Here is a 12,245-nt window from a genome sequence, read left to right as displayed (position 1 = left end):
GGACACGTGGAAGGTGTTATGAATGTGACTCAACTCTGTAGGTAGCTCTAACCGATATGCCACCTTCCCCACTTGAGCGGTCACCCTGAAAGGGCTGATATACCTAGGAACCAACTTCCCCCGCTTCCTGAATTGGATCACCCATTTCCACGGGGAAACCTTCAGGAGGACATAATCTCCGACCTGGAACTCTAACTTAGATCGTCTTTGGTCTGTGTAACTCTTCTGGCGACTCTGGGCCGTCAGTAACCTCTGTCTGACCTGCTGAATCTGCTCGGTCGTCCCGAGCACTATCACAGTGCTCCCCATCACTCTTCGCGCCACCTCTCCCCAACAGATGGAAGTCCGCCATCTCCTCCCGTACAAAAGCTCGAAGGGAGGCATGTTGATACTGGAATGATGGCTGTTGTTGTATGAAAACTCATCCAAGGGAAAATAAGTGTTCCAACTTCCACCAAAGTGCATAAAACATGCACACAACATATCCTCGAGCGTCTAAATCGTCCGCTCACTTTGCCCGTCTGTCTGTGGGTGGTAGGCTGTACTAAAATGCAGCCGGGTTCCCAACTCCTAATGAAATTTCTTCCAGAACCTGGAAGTAAACCGCACATCCCGATCTGACCCTATCGATGTTTGCACCCCATGCCGAGCCACCACCACTCAAACATAGATCTCTTCCAATTTCTCAGCAGAAGAGCTCTCACTTATTTCCAGGAAGTGAGCACTCTTCGTCAGTCGGTCTACAATCACCCATATCGCGTCACCCCCACGTACTGTTTTTGGTAACTTGGTGATAAAATCCATGGTGATTTGTTCCCACTTCCACTGGGGAACCTCTAAAGGCTGCAACTGACCATGGGGAAGCTGGTGCTCTGCCTTGACCCTACGACAGGTCAAGCATCTCTCGACTACCCATGCCACATATCTCTTCATACAAGGCCACCGATAATCCTTCTTTAGATCCAAATACATCTTAGTGGCCCCCAGATGGATCGAGAATATCAATCTATGTTCCTCATCCACCAATATACGTCGAGCTCCACCTGTATATGGCACCCAAATCCGATCTCAGAAGGTCATAAGCCCCCAACTATCTATCTCAAACTCAATAACTTGTCTGATCACCCGCTCCCTCTTGCGGTTTTCTGGTCTCACAGCCTCCACCTGAGCCTATCGGATGGTATCTAAGACTGGAGTCATCACCGTCATCGTCATACACACATCTCGGATTGGAGCACTCTCGACTTTGCCACTCAAGGCATCGACTACCACATTAGCCTTGCCTGGGTGATATAAGATCTAGTAGTCATAGTCCTTTACTACATCCAACCACCTCCTCTGTCTCATATTCAGGTTTGGCTGATCCATAAGATACTTCAGGCTCTTATGGTCCATGTATATAGTGCACCAGACACCATAAAGATACTGGCGCCAAATCTTGAGGGTGAACACCACCGCCCCTAACTCCAAATCATGAGTGGGATACCTCGTCTCGTGAGGCTTTAGCTGCCTCGATGCATATGCTATCACATGACCCCTCTGCATCAACACCACACCCATCCCTGATATAGATGCATCGTAGTAAACTACAAAGTCCTCCACTCCCTCCAGAAGAGATAACACAGGAGCTTCGCACAATCTCTGGCGAAGAGTCTCGAATGATGCCTACTGCTCAGGCCCCCAAACAAAAGTAACGCCCTTCCTTGTCAATCTGGTGAGAGGAACAGCGATCTTGGAGAAATCGCTGATAAATATCTCATGGTAGCCCGCCAAACCCAGAAAACTCCTGATCTCGGATGGGGATCTCGGCACCTCCCATCTCATAACTGCCTCATTGTTGGCTGGGTCGATCAATATCCCATTCTGATTAACGAGGTGTCCTAGGAACTGGACCTCTCGTAACCAGAAATCACACTTGGAGAATTTGGCATAAAGCCTCTCCGACCTCTATACCCCAAGAACCTCTCGAAGATGCTCCTCGTGCTGCTCTCTCGACCTCGAATACACCAAGATGTCGTCGATGAACACGATCACCGACCTGTCACAAAAAGGATCGGCACTCCCCACGAAAAGCTACTCGGTCTGATAAAACCCTTCCCCAGCAGCTCCTGAAGCTGTGAGGATAACTCCTGCATCTCGGGCGGCGCAAGGCGATAGGGTGCCTTGGCAATAGGCGCCGCTCCTGGAACCAAATCAATACGGAACTCCACTTTCCTCTCAGGAGGCACACCCGAAAACTCCTCGGAGAACACATCCGGGAACTCGCAGACTATTGGAACCTCGGAGATAGAGCACGGTCTCTCTGTGGCAACCCGCGTATCCATCACGTACGCAAAAAAACCCTACAACCCTGCTGTATACTCTATCTTGCCCTGGCAACAGAGCAGAAAGCTGATTCAAATCTGGTACCCTCACAGTAAATGGTAAACACTCCCCCACTAGGGTCTCGTATAGTCACCATCTGACGCTTACAGTCGATCATAGCTCCAAATCGACTCAACCAATCCTTGCCCACAATGACACAGACATCACCCATCGCTATCGACACCAGATATATAGGGAACTCAACACCAAAAATCTCTAATACACATCCACAGAATACCTCAGTCGCATAAACCGCATGCTCGTTGGCTATGGAAGCCCTTAGAGGTCGACTCAAAGCCTCTCATCTGACACGAATGTGATGACTAATAGCTAAGGACACAAAGGATCGACTCGCACCCGAGTCAAATAAGACCAAATCAGGTACAAAACTCACAAGAAAAGTACTATATATAACACATAATAAGCATACACAAATCTCAAAATAATAGGAATAAGGAAAATACATACCATCGACGACATTAGGTGCTGTGCAGACCTCCTCTGCTGTTAGATGAAAAGCTCTCCCACGAGCCCTCGGTGTCTCGACCTTTGTTGGCCGACTGTCAGTAGCACGAATAGTAGTAGGAGCAGAACCTTGGGCTGATCCCTGAATGAGCTGAGGTCACTCGGCTTTCCGATGGCCCGTCTGGTTGTAGTGAAAGCAAACAGAAAATCCCTTGGGGAAATCCCTTTCCATGTGCCCTTCCTTGCTGCATTTGTAGCAAATCCCTGCTCGGCAAGATCCCTCGTGGGTCTTTCCGCACTTGCTACAAGTGCGGCACTTCTAGCCTCCAGTCCTCAAATCAGCGGGCTTAGCCCGCTTAGCCGCCGAATGCGACTATTTCAGTCTCCTATCTCTCCCTCCTCCCTGGACTGAGTCTCCAACTCAATCTTCCTCCTCATGGCATTGGTCTGCAACTCAGACAATGTCCAGTAAGACGAGTTCGCCACGAACTCCCGAATGTCTCTCCTCAAGATGCTAAAATACCGACTCAGACGTGCCTGCTCAGTAGACACGTGCTCAGGGCAAAACAACGCCCTCTCATGGAACATCCTCGTAATCTCAATCACCGACTCTGTCTTCTGTTTGAGAGACAGAAACTCCTGTGCTAAACGTTCCCTCTCCACCTGGGGAACATACTCATCTCAAAACAGTTTGGTGTACCTCTCCCAAGTCACTGCAGCATGATCTGCAGGGGTAAAATTGGTCGTCACTAACTTCCACCAGTCCTTCGCTCCCAAGCGAAGCTGGTTCAGTTCGAACCAGACTCTCAGATGCTCTGGACATGAACACGTATAAAAGCATCCTTCAATGTCAGCGATCCATCTCATGGCAGAAATCAGATCCCGTGTCCCATCAAACTCTGGTGGCTTCGTGTTGCCGAACTCTCGAAACAACAACGAGTCACCTCCATGTGGCCTAGCAGCAGCAACAACTGCAGTGGCTGTAGCAGCAACAACCTCAGTAACGGCAGCGTAGCGCTCGTCAAATATCTCAATCAGGGTGGTCTTAGTAGACCCAAACATCTCCGGTATCGCCTCTCGAATGGCTGTGACCACCTCCTCGTGGATGATCCTGTGGATCTCCTCATCACTGGTCCCACTTCTCTCGGGGTTGTGGCGTGTACCCACCATGATATCTCTGAAACACAACACAAAATCATCAGAGACTCGCTCGAGCATACTCACACTCGATTCCCTATCCGTCCATGCTCCTTAGTACCATAAGGATTCTTACTTGGGTTGCACGCAGATGTGGTGCTTTCAGTAGCACGAGCCCAATACTACCTTTCACACCAATCTGTATTCAACCCAAGTTCTCCTCCTAGGATTCCAATTCATAAGTACTCTATCCCTCACGAATATCAAACTACTCTCTCAGTAGATCCCTCATATACTCATCTAGGTATCTCTCCTAGATTTTCTCTCGACTCTAAACTCTTTCTAAGTGATTTCTGCTAGATACTCTTACTCAGCATGCATTCAAGGCACATAACAGATAGTAACAACTCCTAGGCTAAGGCATCACAATTCAGGAAAACTGTAGCCCTAAAATATGAAATACCTAGCCTATCCTCAAACATGTATCACTAATAACTCATAAATATCTCATAACACAAATAAGTAAGGGTATTTTGGGAAATCACCATTCGGGCTCTGGCTGATTGTACACACTGATCCGTCTCGTTTTCTCTTTAAAACTCATACTCATTTAGAAAAATGCATTTCTTTTTAGAAATTTATTCTCAAATCCTCGGTCTGAGTCCGAACGTACCCGAGGGTGCATCTGAATCCCTCAAACCAAGGCTCTGATACCAACTTCTAACACCGCGAATTTTCAAACAAAATTTTTATTTTAAAAACACATAAAACTCATATTATATTTCTCAAAAACACAATAGTCTCAAATGCCAACACAATTCCACAAAATAAAAGTCACAATCCCAGAAGCCTCAACATAGTTTTGAACAGGTTTGTACAATCATGCCGACGCCTTCCAATGATCCCGAGAAGTACCTGAAACACATATCACACCACACGGTAAGCACAAAGCTTATTGAGTTCCCTAAAATACTACATACACAAATAATAAGCCTCTCATGGCTATACTTAGCATGGACCCTTCAGTCTCATGCGTCTCGGTGTGGACCCTCCGGTCATGTGTCTCAGTGAGGACCCTCCGGTCTCACAAATCGGTTTGGACCCTCCAGTTATGTGTCTCAGTGAGGACCCTCCGGTCTCACAGCTCGGTTTGAACCCTCCAGTCCTGTATCTCAGTGAAGACCCTCCGGTCTCACAACTCGGTTTGGACCCTCCGGTCTTATCTCATTAAAACACAGAATATAGCATATATATCACAAAGACAAAATGCATAATATCAGGTAACTCAAGTAAGCACATAAGACCCTCCGGTCACAAGATACCACTCATGGTAAGTATAGTGAGAAGACTCACCTCGTAAGTAGGCTAGGAAAATGTGTACTCCTCGAACCGCCTAATCCCCGCCTACATGTAACAAGAATCTCTAATTAACACTTAAAATCACAACTCTAGCTAAACTCATGATAGCCCCTCCTTAACTCTTGGGAAGGGTAAAATACCATTCTACCCCTCCATGGTCTCCATTACTCGTGTTGGATCAAAAACCTAAAGTCAACAGAAGTCAACACTCGAGTCAACAATCCATGTTGACCCAGCTCGTCGAGTGCATCTATGTGACTTGTTGAGTCACCTCGTTTCTTCTGAATGTCACGAAAATCCAACTAAACTCGTTCAGTTGTCTCATCAACTCACCGGGTTACCCATGTCCAGACTCATTTGAGAAAACCCTAGCCGACTCGTTGAGTCAGCTCACTGACTCGACAAGTCTATTTAGTCTATGTTTTCATTCATACGTTTTAAGGCTGATCTAAAACTGCAAACTCTAGATCTTGCCTTCCAAGGATGAGATGCCACGTAAAGTTACAATCTTTACGTCCATGCATTGCACTTAGGGCTTCGAAATGCCAAAACAAGTGCTATTTGGAGTATTAAGTGCAAAAGCTCTTCTATGGCTGGATAAAGCTGGGACCTTTGAACTCTAGGGACCTCACAAGGTCCAGATCTGATGTCTCAATGCTTAGCAAGCACAAGTCACACAAAATCTCAAGGAAATACGGAAAAAGTCCCAAAAGCTTCTCATTAACAAGATCTAAACAATATAATGAGCAAGGTGATGACTTTTACTTTCCAATAGAAGCTCAAAGTGGATGAACACTGGATCCCATAGTCTATCTCATTCCTTGCTTGAGTCTCTCCTCTTCTCTTCCAATGGTTCACCATAAACACTCAAATATTAGCTCTCTCTCTCTCTCTCTCTCAGCTCAAATGGCCGATTAGGGTTTCACACAGGGGAGTAAGGTGGTTGGTGAGGCAGAAATGAGGGCTTAAGGTCCTTTAAATAGGACCTAACCCCGGAGTTCTAGGGTTTTTTCTCACAGCGCCAACTCGCCGAGTTGGTCTCTCCGACTCGTCGAGTTGGTTATTAAACCCACGTGGCCAATTCGACTCTACCCGATGAGTTGAGGCACCAACTCGTTGAGTTGCTCAGTCAAACTCATAAATAAATATATAAATAATATACCTAGGAGTCTGGATGTTACATAATTCTTGACCGATTTTAAATTTAACAATATGAGATGATTATACTGTTAAACGACCGTGTAAATTTAATAACTTCTACATACAGACTCTGTTTTCACCTGTCTTTTTATCATTGAACTCTTATTAATGAGATCTTAAATTCTTGTTTAGGTTGCGTCGACCAAAAATCGATCGATCTAAAATTTGAATTCCGGGCTGTATATTGTTATGTGAAATCTTAGAAAAACCGTAACTTCCTCATAAGACGTCATATTTTGATGTTATTTTTATGAACGCTCTCGGTTTAACGTATACTACAACTTTCATTTAGATCTCTAAGTCTAAAAAGTTGTCTATCAAGAATTCACTTTTTACTTTACGCGGTGCCGTGCTGGTTTAGCCGTAAAACTTCAACGGGTCATAACTTCTTCGTTATAACTCGGATTTCGGCGTTCTTTATATCTCCGGAATCCTTGTCAAGACCACTAAAATTTTCTTCATAGATATTGGGTTTATTTATTATTTTATTTTTGATGCTTATTTTCATTCTTAATTTATTATAACTTAAAAATGAGTATAATGCACATAAAATCACATAATTCACATAATATTCAAGAATTCATCTTTATTACTTCAAAATGAGTTACAACGGTTGACCTTGACTATTACATCATCATACTAAGGCTTAGCCTAGAAACACGGACGTTACACACACCCTATCCATATTTCATGGATGGTTTGATCTGTTCTTGTCATTCTTTGATCCCTGCTATGCAATTTTTCCGTAAGTGCCGCCATGTCCTTCGATGCTGCATTCATGATTCCCTTTTCAATGTCTTCGAGGTTTGTGGTATTCTCTTGAGTGTTTGGAGAATTCTTCGATTAGTTCTTTGATACCGATCAATGCTTTCTTTGTGAGTGGCCCTTGAGAATCAATAAGTTGCCTACTTTTCACGTTTACCACAGCGTAGAAGATTGATACTTTTTGTTGCCTATTTAGATCGTTTTGGGGACAGTTTCTGAGTAATCCATTATAGCGCTCCCATGCCTCATCCAATGATTCTCCCATGTTTTGCTCGAAATTCGCGATATCCTTCTTTAATTTTAAAACCCTCGATGGTAGGAAAAATTGTTGTATGAATTCTTCACGCATTTGTGCCCATGTTGTTATTGTTCCCGATGGAAGTGCTTTTAGCCAGTCCTCTGTCGCACCCTTAAGAGTAATAGGTGGCATTCATAGAAACCCCGTCTCACGTGGTATGTTGGGAATATTGAAGTATTTGGCGATATCATTGAGCTCGTCAATGTGCTTGTAAGTTTCCTCGTGATCCTTACCATAGAATGGTATGTCTTTCAACTAACCAAGTATGTGTCCTTTTAATTCGAAGCTAGTTGTCTAGCGAGATGTGGGCTGCACAAGACCCGGTCGGTGTCATCACACATTCATCTCTTGTACTCTTCCATTTTCATGTCTGCAATGTCCTGCATGTTGTTCTTGGTCTCGTCTTTGGCTTCGCATTCTCTTTTTGATTCTGTTTCATGCTCGTAACCAGATTCCTTTTTGTTAGGAGTGTTCTCAAAGATTTTGAACTTGCTTTCGTCTTCTTGGTTTTTGCTTGATTCTGAAAAGATTTTGCCTTTCTTTTTGTGAAATGTTGAATCCGGATCTCAAACAGTGGTGTCAATGGAAAATTTGATCTGCAGGTCATATACTAGCCGCAATCAAATAGAAAAGAAAACTTAAAAATAACAAAAATAGAATTTTTTTGAATGGACACGACGTCGTGGTCAAGTAGAACCACGTCGTGGTGATCTGTAAAAGTCAGTAAAATAGAATATGAAAAATTGAAAAACAAATAACTTTGTGTGGAATAAATTCCAGAAAAAGAGTCGATAACAAATAGCATAAAATAAACTAACTAATTATTGAAACCAATCTGCGGAAACGACGCCAAAACTTGATACGTAATTCATATACTAGTTTTAACCAACTAATTTAACTAACTATTACGTCAAAGGTAGTGTACCTAATCGAAAATAGAATATCACTAAAACTCAGGTATTGAACACAGAGAACAAAATTATTAGCTATTTTAATCTACTAAAGATACCTCAATTATGATTAATAAAAAAGGGGGTTTTTCTCTAGTTTTGCAAGACTAAAAAATTAAACATTCAATTAACACTTTAAAAAGAAAACTACTAGCAAACAGAAGAAAAACTAGGAAAACAAGAAACGATTTTTACTAAAACAATTAAGAGACTTTCATTTAGATTCGATATTCTTGCTTTTATGGTTGATTTAGTGGAAGTGTAATGGATTAATGCTTCCTTGATTACCGATTCCTAAGGTGACTAGATTAATGTTGACTAACCTAATCCTTTAGCAAATAAGTTCATTCATTCGTTGATCAAGCAGATAAACTAACAAATTTACTAGTGTTCGGTTCGAGTTATGTGAGACTTATAATGGATTGATCTATTCGGTTAATTTAATCAACACAATATATGATTGGTATTCATATATTAGCTCATGCATTCACTTATACACTTTTCTATTTTGCCCTAGGTTTTTGGTCAAAACATTACTCCTACAATTTTGCCAATCACAAGATCACAAGATTCAAGTCAATTAAGAATGATAGGTCATGTAAACTTAATTAAACTCAGCAATAAACAAAAAAGTAGTTATCATAAATATAATGAGGTTCTTTAAGAAGGTAACATAACAAATAATCAACTTAGGATAATCCAATCCATAAATCAACTCATAATAATGCAAGCAATCTAGTCTAAACGCAAGTTAGGGTTTTGAGCCCGTAACTTCAGCAAACAAACATGTAAAAACAATATTCACTTTGATAGTCATGTTCAAAACAAAGTAAAACAAGTAAAAAGGAGTAATGTTGCCTTAGATCTCTCAAAGATCAAGCTAGTAATCGAATTATGCAATTATCAACCTTCAACGAACGTATCTAGTCTCTAGAAGTCTATTCACCCGCACTGTCAGCTCCTCCGAACAACTACTAAACATCTAGGTATTTATTTTGGACCACTCCCTTGCACCGATCCGCCTCACAAGATCTTCGTTATCAACTTAGCATAATCCAATCCATAAATCAACTCATAATAATGCAAGCAATCTAGTCTAAACGCAAGTTAGGGTTTTGAGCCCATAACTTCAGCAAACAAACATGTGAAAACAATATTCACTTTGATAGTCATGTTCAAAACAAAGTAAAACAAGTAAAAAGGAGTAATGTTGCCTTAGATCTCTCAAAGATCAAGGTAGTAATCAAATTATGCACTTCTCAACCTTCAAGGAACATATCTGGCCTCTATAAGTCTATTCACCCGCACTGTCGACTCCTTAGAACCACTACTAAACATCTAGGTACTCATTTTAGACCACTCCCCTGCATCACTCCGCCTCACAAGGTGTTCATTATCCTCGCCATTTGCTTCACGCATGCTAATTGTACATAGTATAGGACTCGATAAACAGTCGAATAAATGATTCCACATACAATCCACAACCAAACAAGGAACATGAAGAAAGGATAAATCAAACATTCTAATGCTATAAAACTGTAACTATGTACAACTATGCAACATACACCAAGCAATTAGCGATGATAGGTTCAATCTTGTAAAAGCAACCCCTAGGCTAAAGGCATCACAATTCACACAATTCCTATCACATGTTCCTGTAGGATCCTTAGCCTATCACTAGCATGTACTTCTATTAGTTTGTAAGATAACATCTCTACACTACTCATAAAGTAATAAACATATTTTGGGAAACTACTACGGGAGAACTGGCTAATAGTACACACTGCTTTAGTAGGTTTCCTCTTTTCGAATTCTTTGTTTCTTTTTGAAAAGTTTTTATAAAAATCCACAGATCCTTAGTTTGAGTTTGGAATTCCCATTGAGTTCATCTAAATCCCCAAAACCATGTCTTTGATATCAAATTGTAATTCCCAAATTTTCAAACCAATTTTTTTCATTATTAAATCCATATAAAAACCATGTTCATAAAAACTAACCCAAGAAAAGTCATAATGTCAAATACAATTCCACATCAAAATATTAATGTGTCCCAAAAATATATAGTAACATAATCTCCCAGCAAATGTGTATAATCAAACCTTCGCTTTCCTGGGGTCCTCAGAAGTACCTGAAACACATTTCATCAACAATTGTAAGCACAAAGCTTGGTGAATCCCTCAAAATATCACATACAACATAACACATAAATCAACTATGGGCTATCAACAACCCTGGAGACTACCCGAAGTCTGAGTGGGCAAACAACACGCCCCATGGGTTATCTTAAACCTTGGAGACTACTCAAAGTCTCAACACATATAACAACACAATCACAGTAACAACAGATTAGACCGAGCTGGTTGTCACATACATATACACCTATTCTACCACACATGTAAGAATAAGGGAGGAGACTCATTTGACACTGATGACTGATAGAACTCACACCCAAACTACCAGAACTAGACTCTGTCTAATTGAATACACCAATTAACCTTAATTAATGATTAAGGTATTTCTCATACACTAGTAAGCCCAATTCAAGACTAGTCCACACTCATAGAAAAGACCGATTTGCCCTTACAAAACCCCTCATAATCTATCTAAGGCACAAGTGGTCAAAGTCAACGAAGATCAACAGAAGTCAACTCTCAGTCACTACGCTCGGCGTACTCAACCCTACGCTTTGCATAGAGAGCATGTTAGGTCTGTTGGCCTCAAATCTGGCTACATGTGGCGTAGCCAGGCGTATGCTAAGTGTACGTAAGCTGATCTTAAGCTACCACAATAACTTCTTAATCATTAAGACTTTCATCCCAACCTTAGATCTAGCCCCTAAAGAAATTCCTATCCCATAAAGTCTCTGACTTTAAGCCTTTGAATGGCTAGATGGTGATAAAACCCAAAACCCTAACTTTCTACTTCATTAAAGCCCTATATCTCATGCATGGTAGAAAGGAAATGGCCAAGCTAAATCTATTATGAATTTTGACACTTAGAATGTTTGAAAGGACAGTTTAATAGCTCTGGAGTACTCCATACTCAAAAAGATATAAGCTCTGGGAAAAAAAGAACCAAAATGCAAAGTTAAGCAAGATATAACTAAATAGGCTCCAAGATTTGGACTTTATACCTTGAAAAAGTGCACAAAGAGATGAAGTTTCTGGAACTACAAGCTACAATGCACCACCTCCACTTGAAAGATCTTCCTTTTAACACCACACACACAAAAATCAGTTTCCAAGCTTCAAACTCTCATACACAAGCTAGGGTTCGATTTTAGGGTTAAAGGAATATAAAGGCTAGTCATGAGAAGGTCCAAGAGGTTTTATGTTTCTTAAAGAGTGGTCACACCCAAAGGATTAGGGTTTCGAAACAGCACGAGTATGTCTAACGGATACTTAAGTACGCCCGACATACTCACATTTTGACCCATCCCAAAAGTTCGTTGACTTACGCCTGATGTACCCATAGTACGCTGTAACATCCCAAAAATCAAGTATACCTTATGAACCTTCATCTTTGAGCAAGGGGCACATTTGACCCTTGTTAAGGAAATGCATGTTTGGCGAGTACGCGGGGCGTACTGGGGTGTACGCTCAGCGTACCCGTCCGCGTCTTGATCGGGAAGGGTTGCCAGGTACGCGGGGCGTACCAATGTTTACGCGGGGCGTACCCGGCCCAGAAGAGAAACCCTAATATGTTGA

At 41.8% G+C, this 12,245-nt stretch overlaps 1 non-coding gene across 1 annotated transcript; it reads left to right on the top strand.

The window, feature by feature from the left end:
• The first annotated feature begins 7,484 nt into the window (after positions 1–7,484).
• On the top strand, positions 7,485–7,591 carry LOC145128129 (small nucleolar RNA R71). Its single transcript, XR_013716730.1, has one exon. It is a non-coding gene; the product is annotated as a small nucleolar RNA R71 (small nucleolar RNA).
• Positions 7,592–12,245: the final 4,654 nt, after the last annotated feature.

This window comes from Lactuca virosa, chromosome 7, assembly GCF_052849685.1.
Source record: "Lactuca virosa cultivar CGN04683 chromosome 7, Lactuca_virosa_CGN04683_v6, whole genome shotgun sequence".
In the NCBI taxonomy this organism is placed as follows: domain Eukaryota; kingdom Viridiplantae; phylum Streptophyta; class Magnoliopsida; order Asterales; family Asteraceae; genus Lactuca; species Lactuca virosa.
This window is presented reverse-complemented; position numbering and strand designations above follow the sequence as displayed.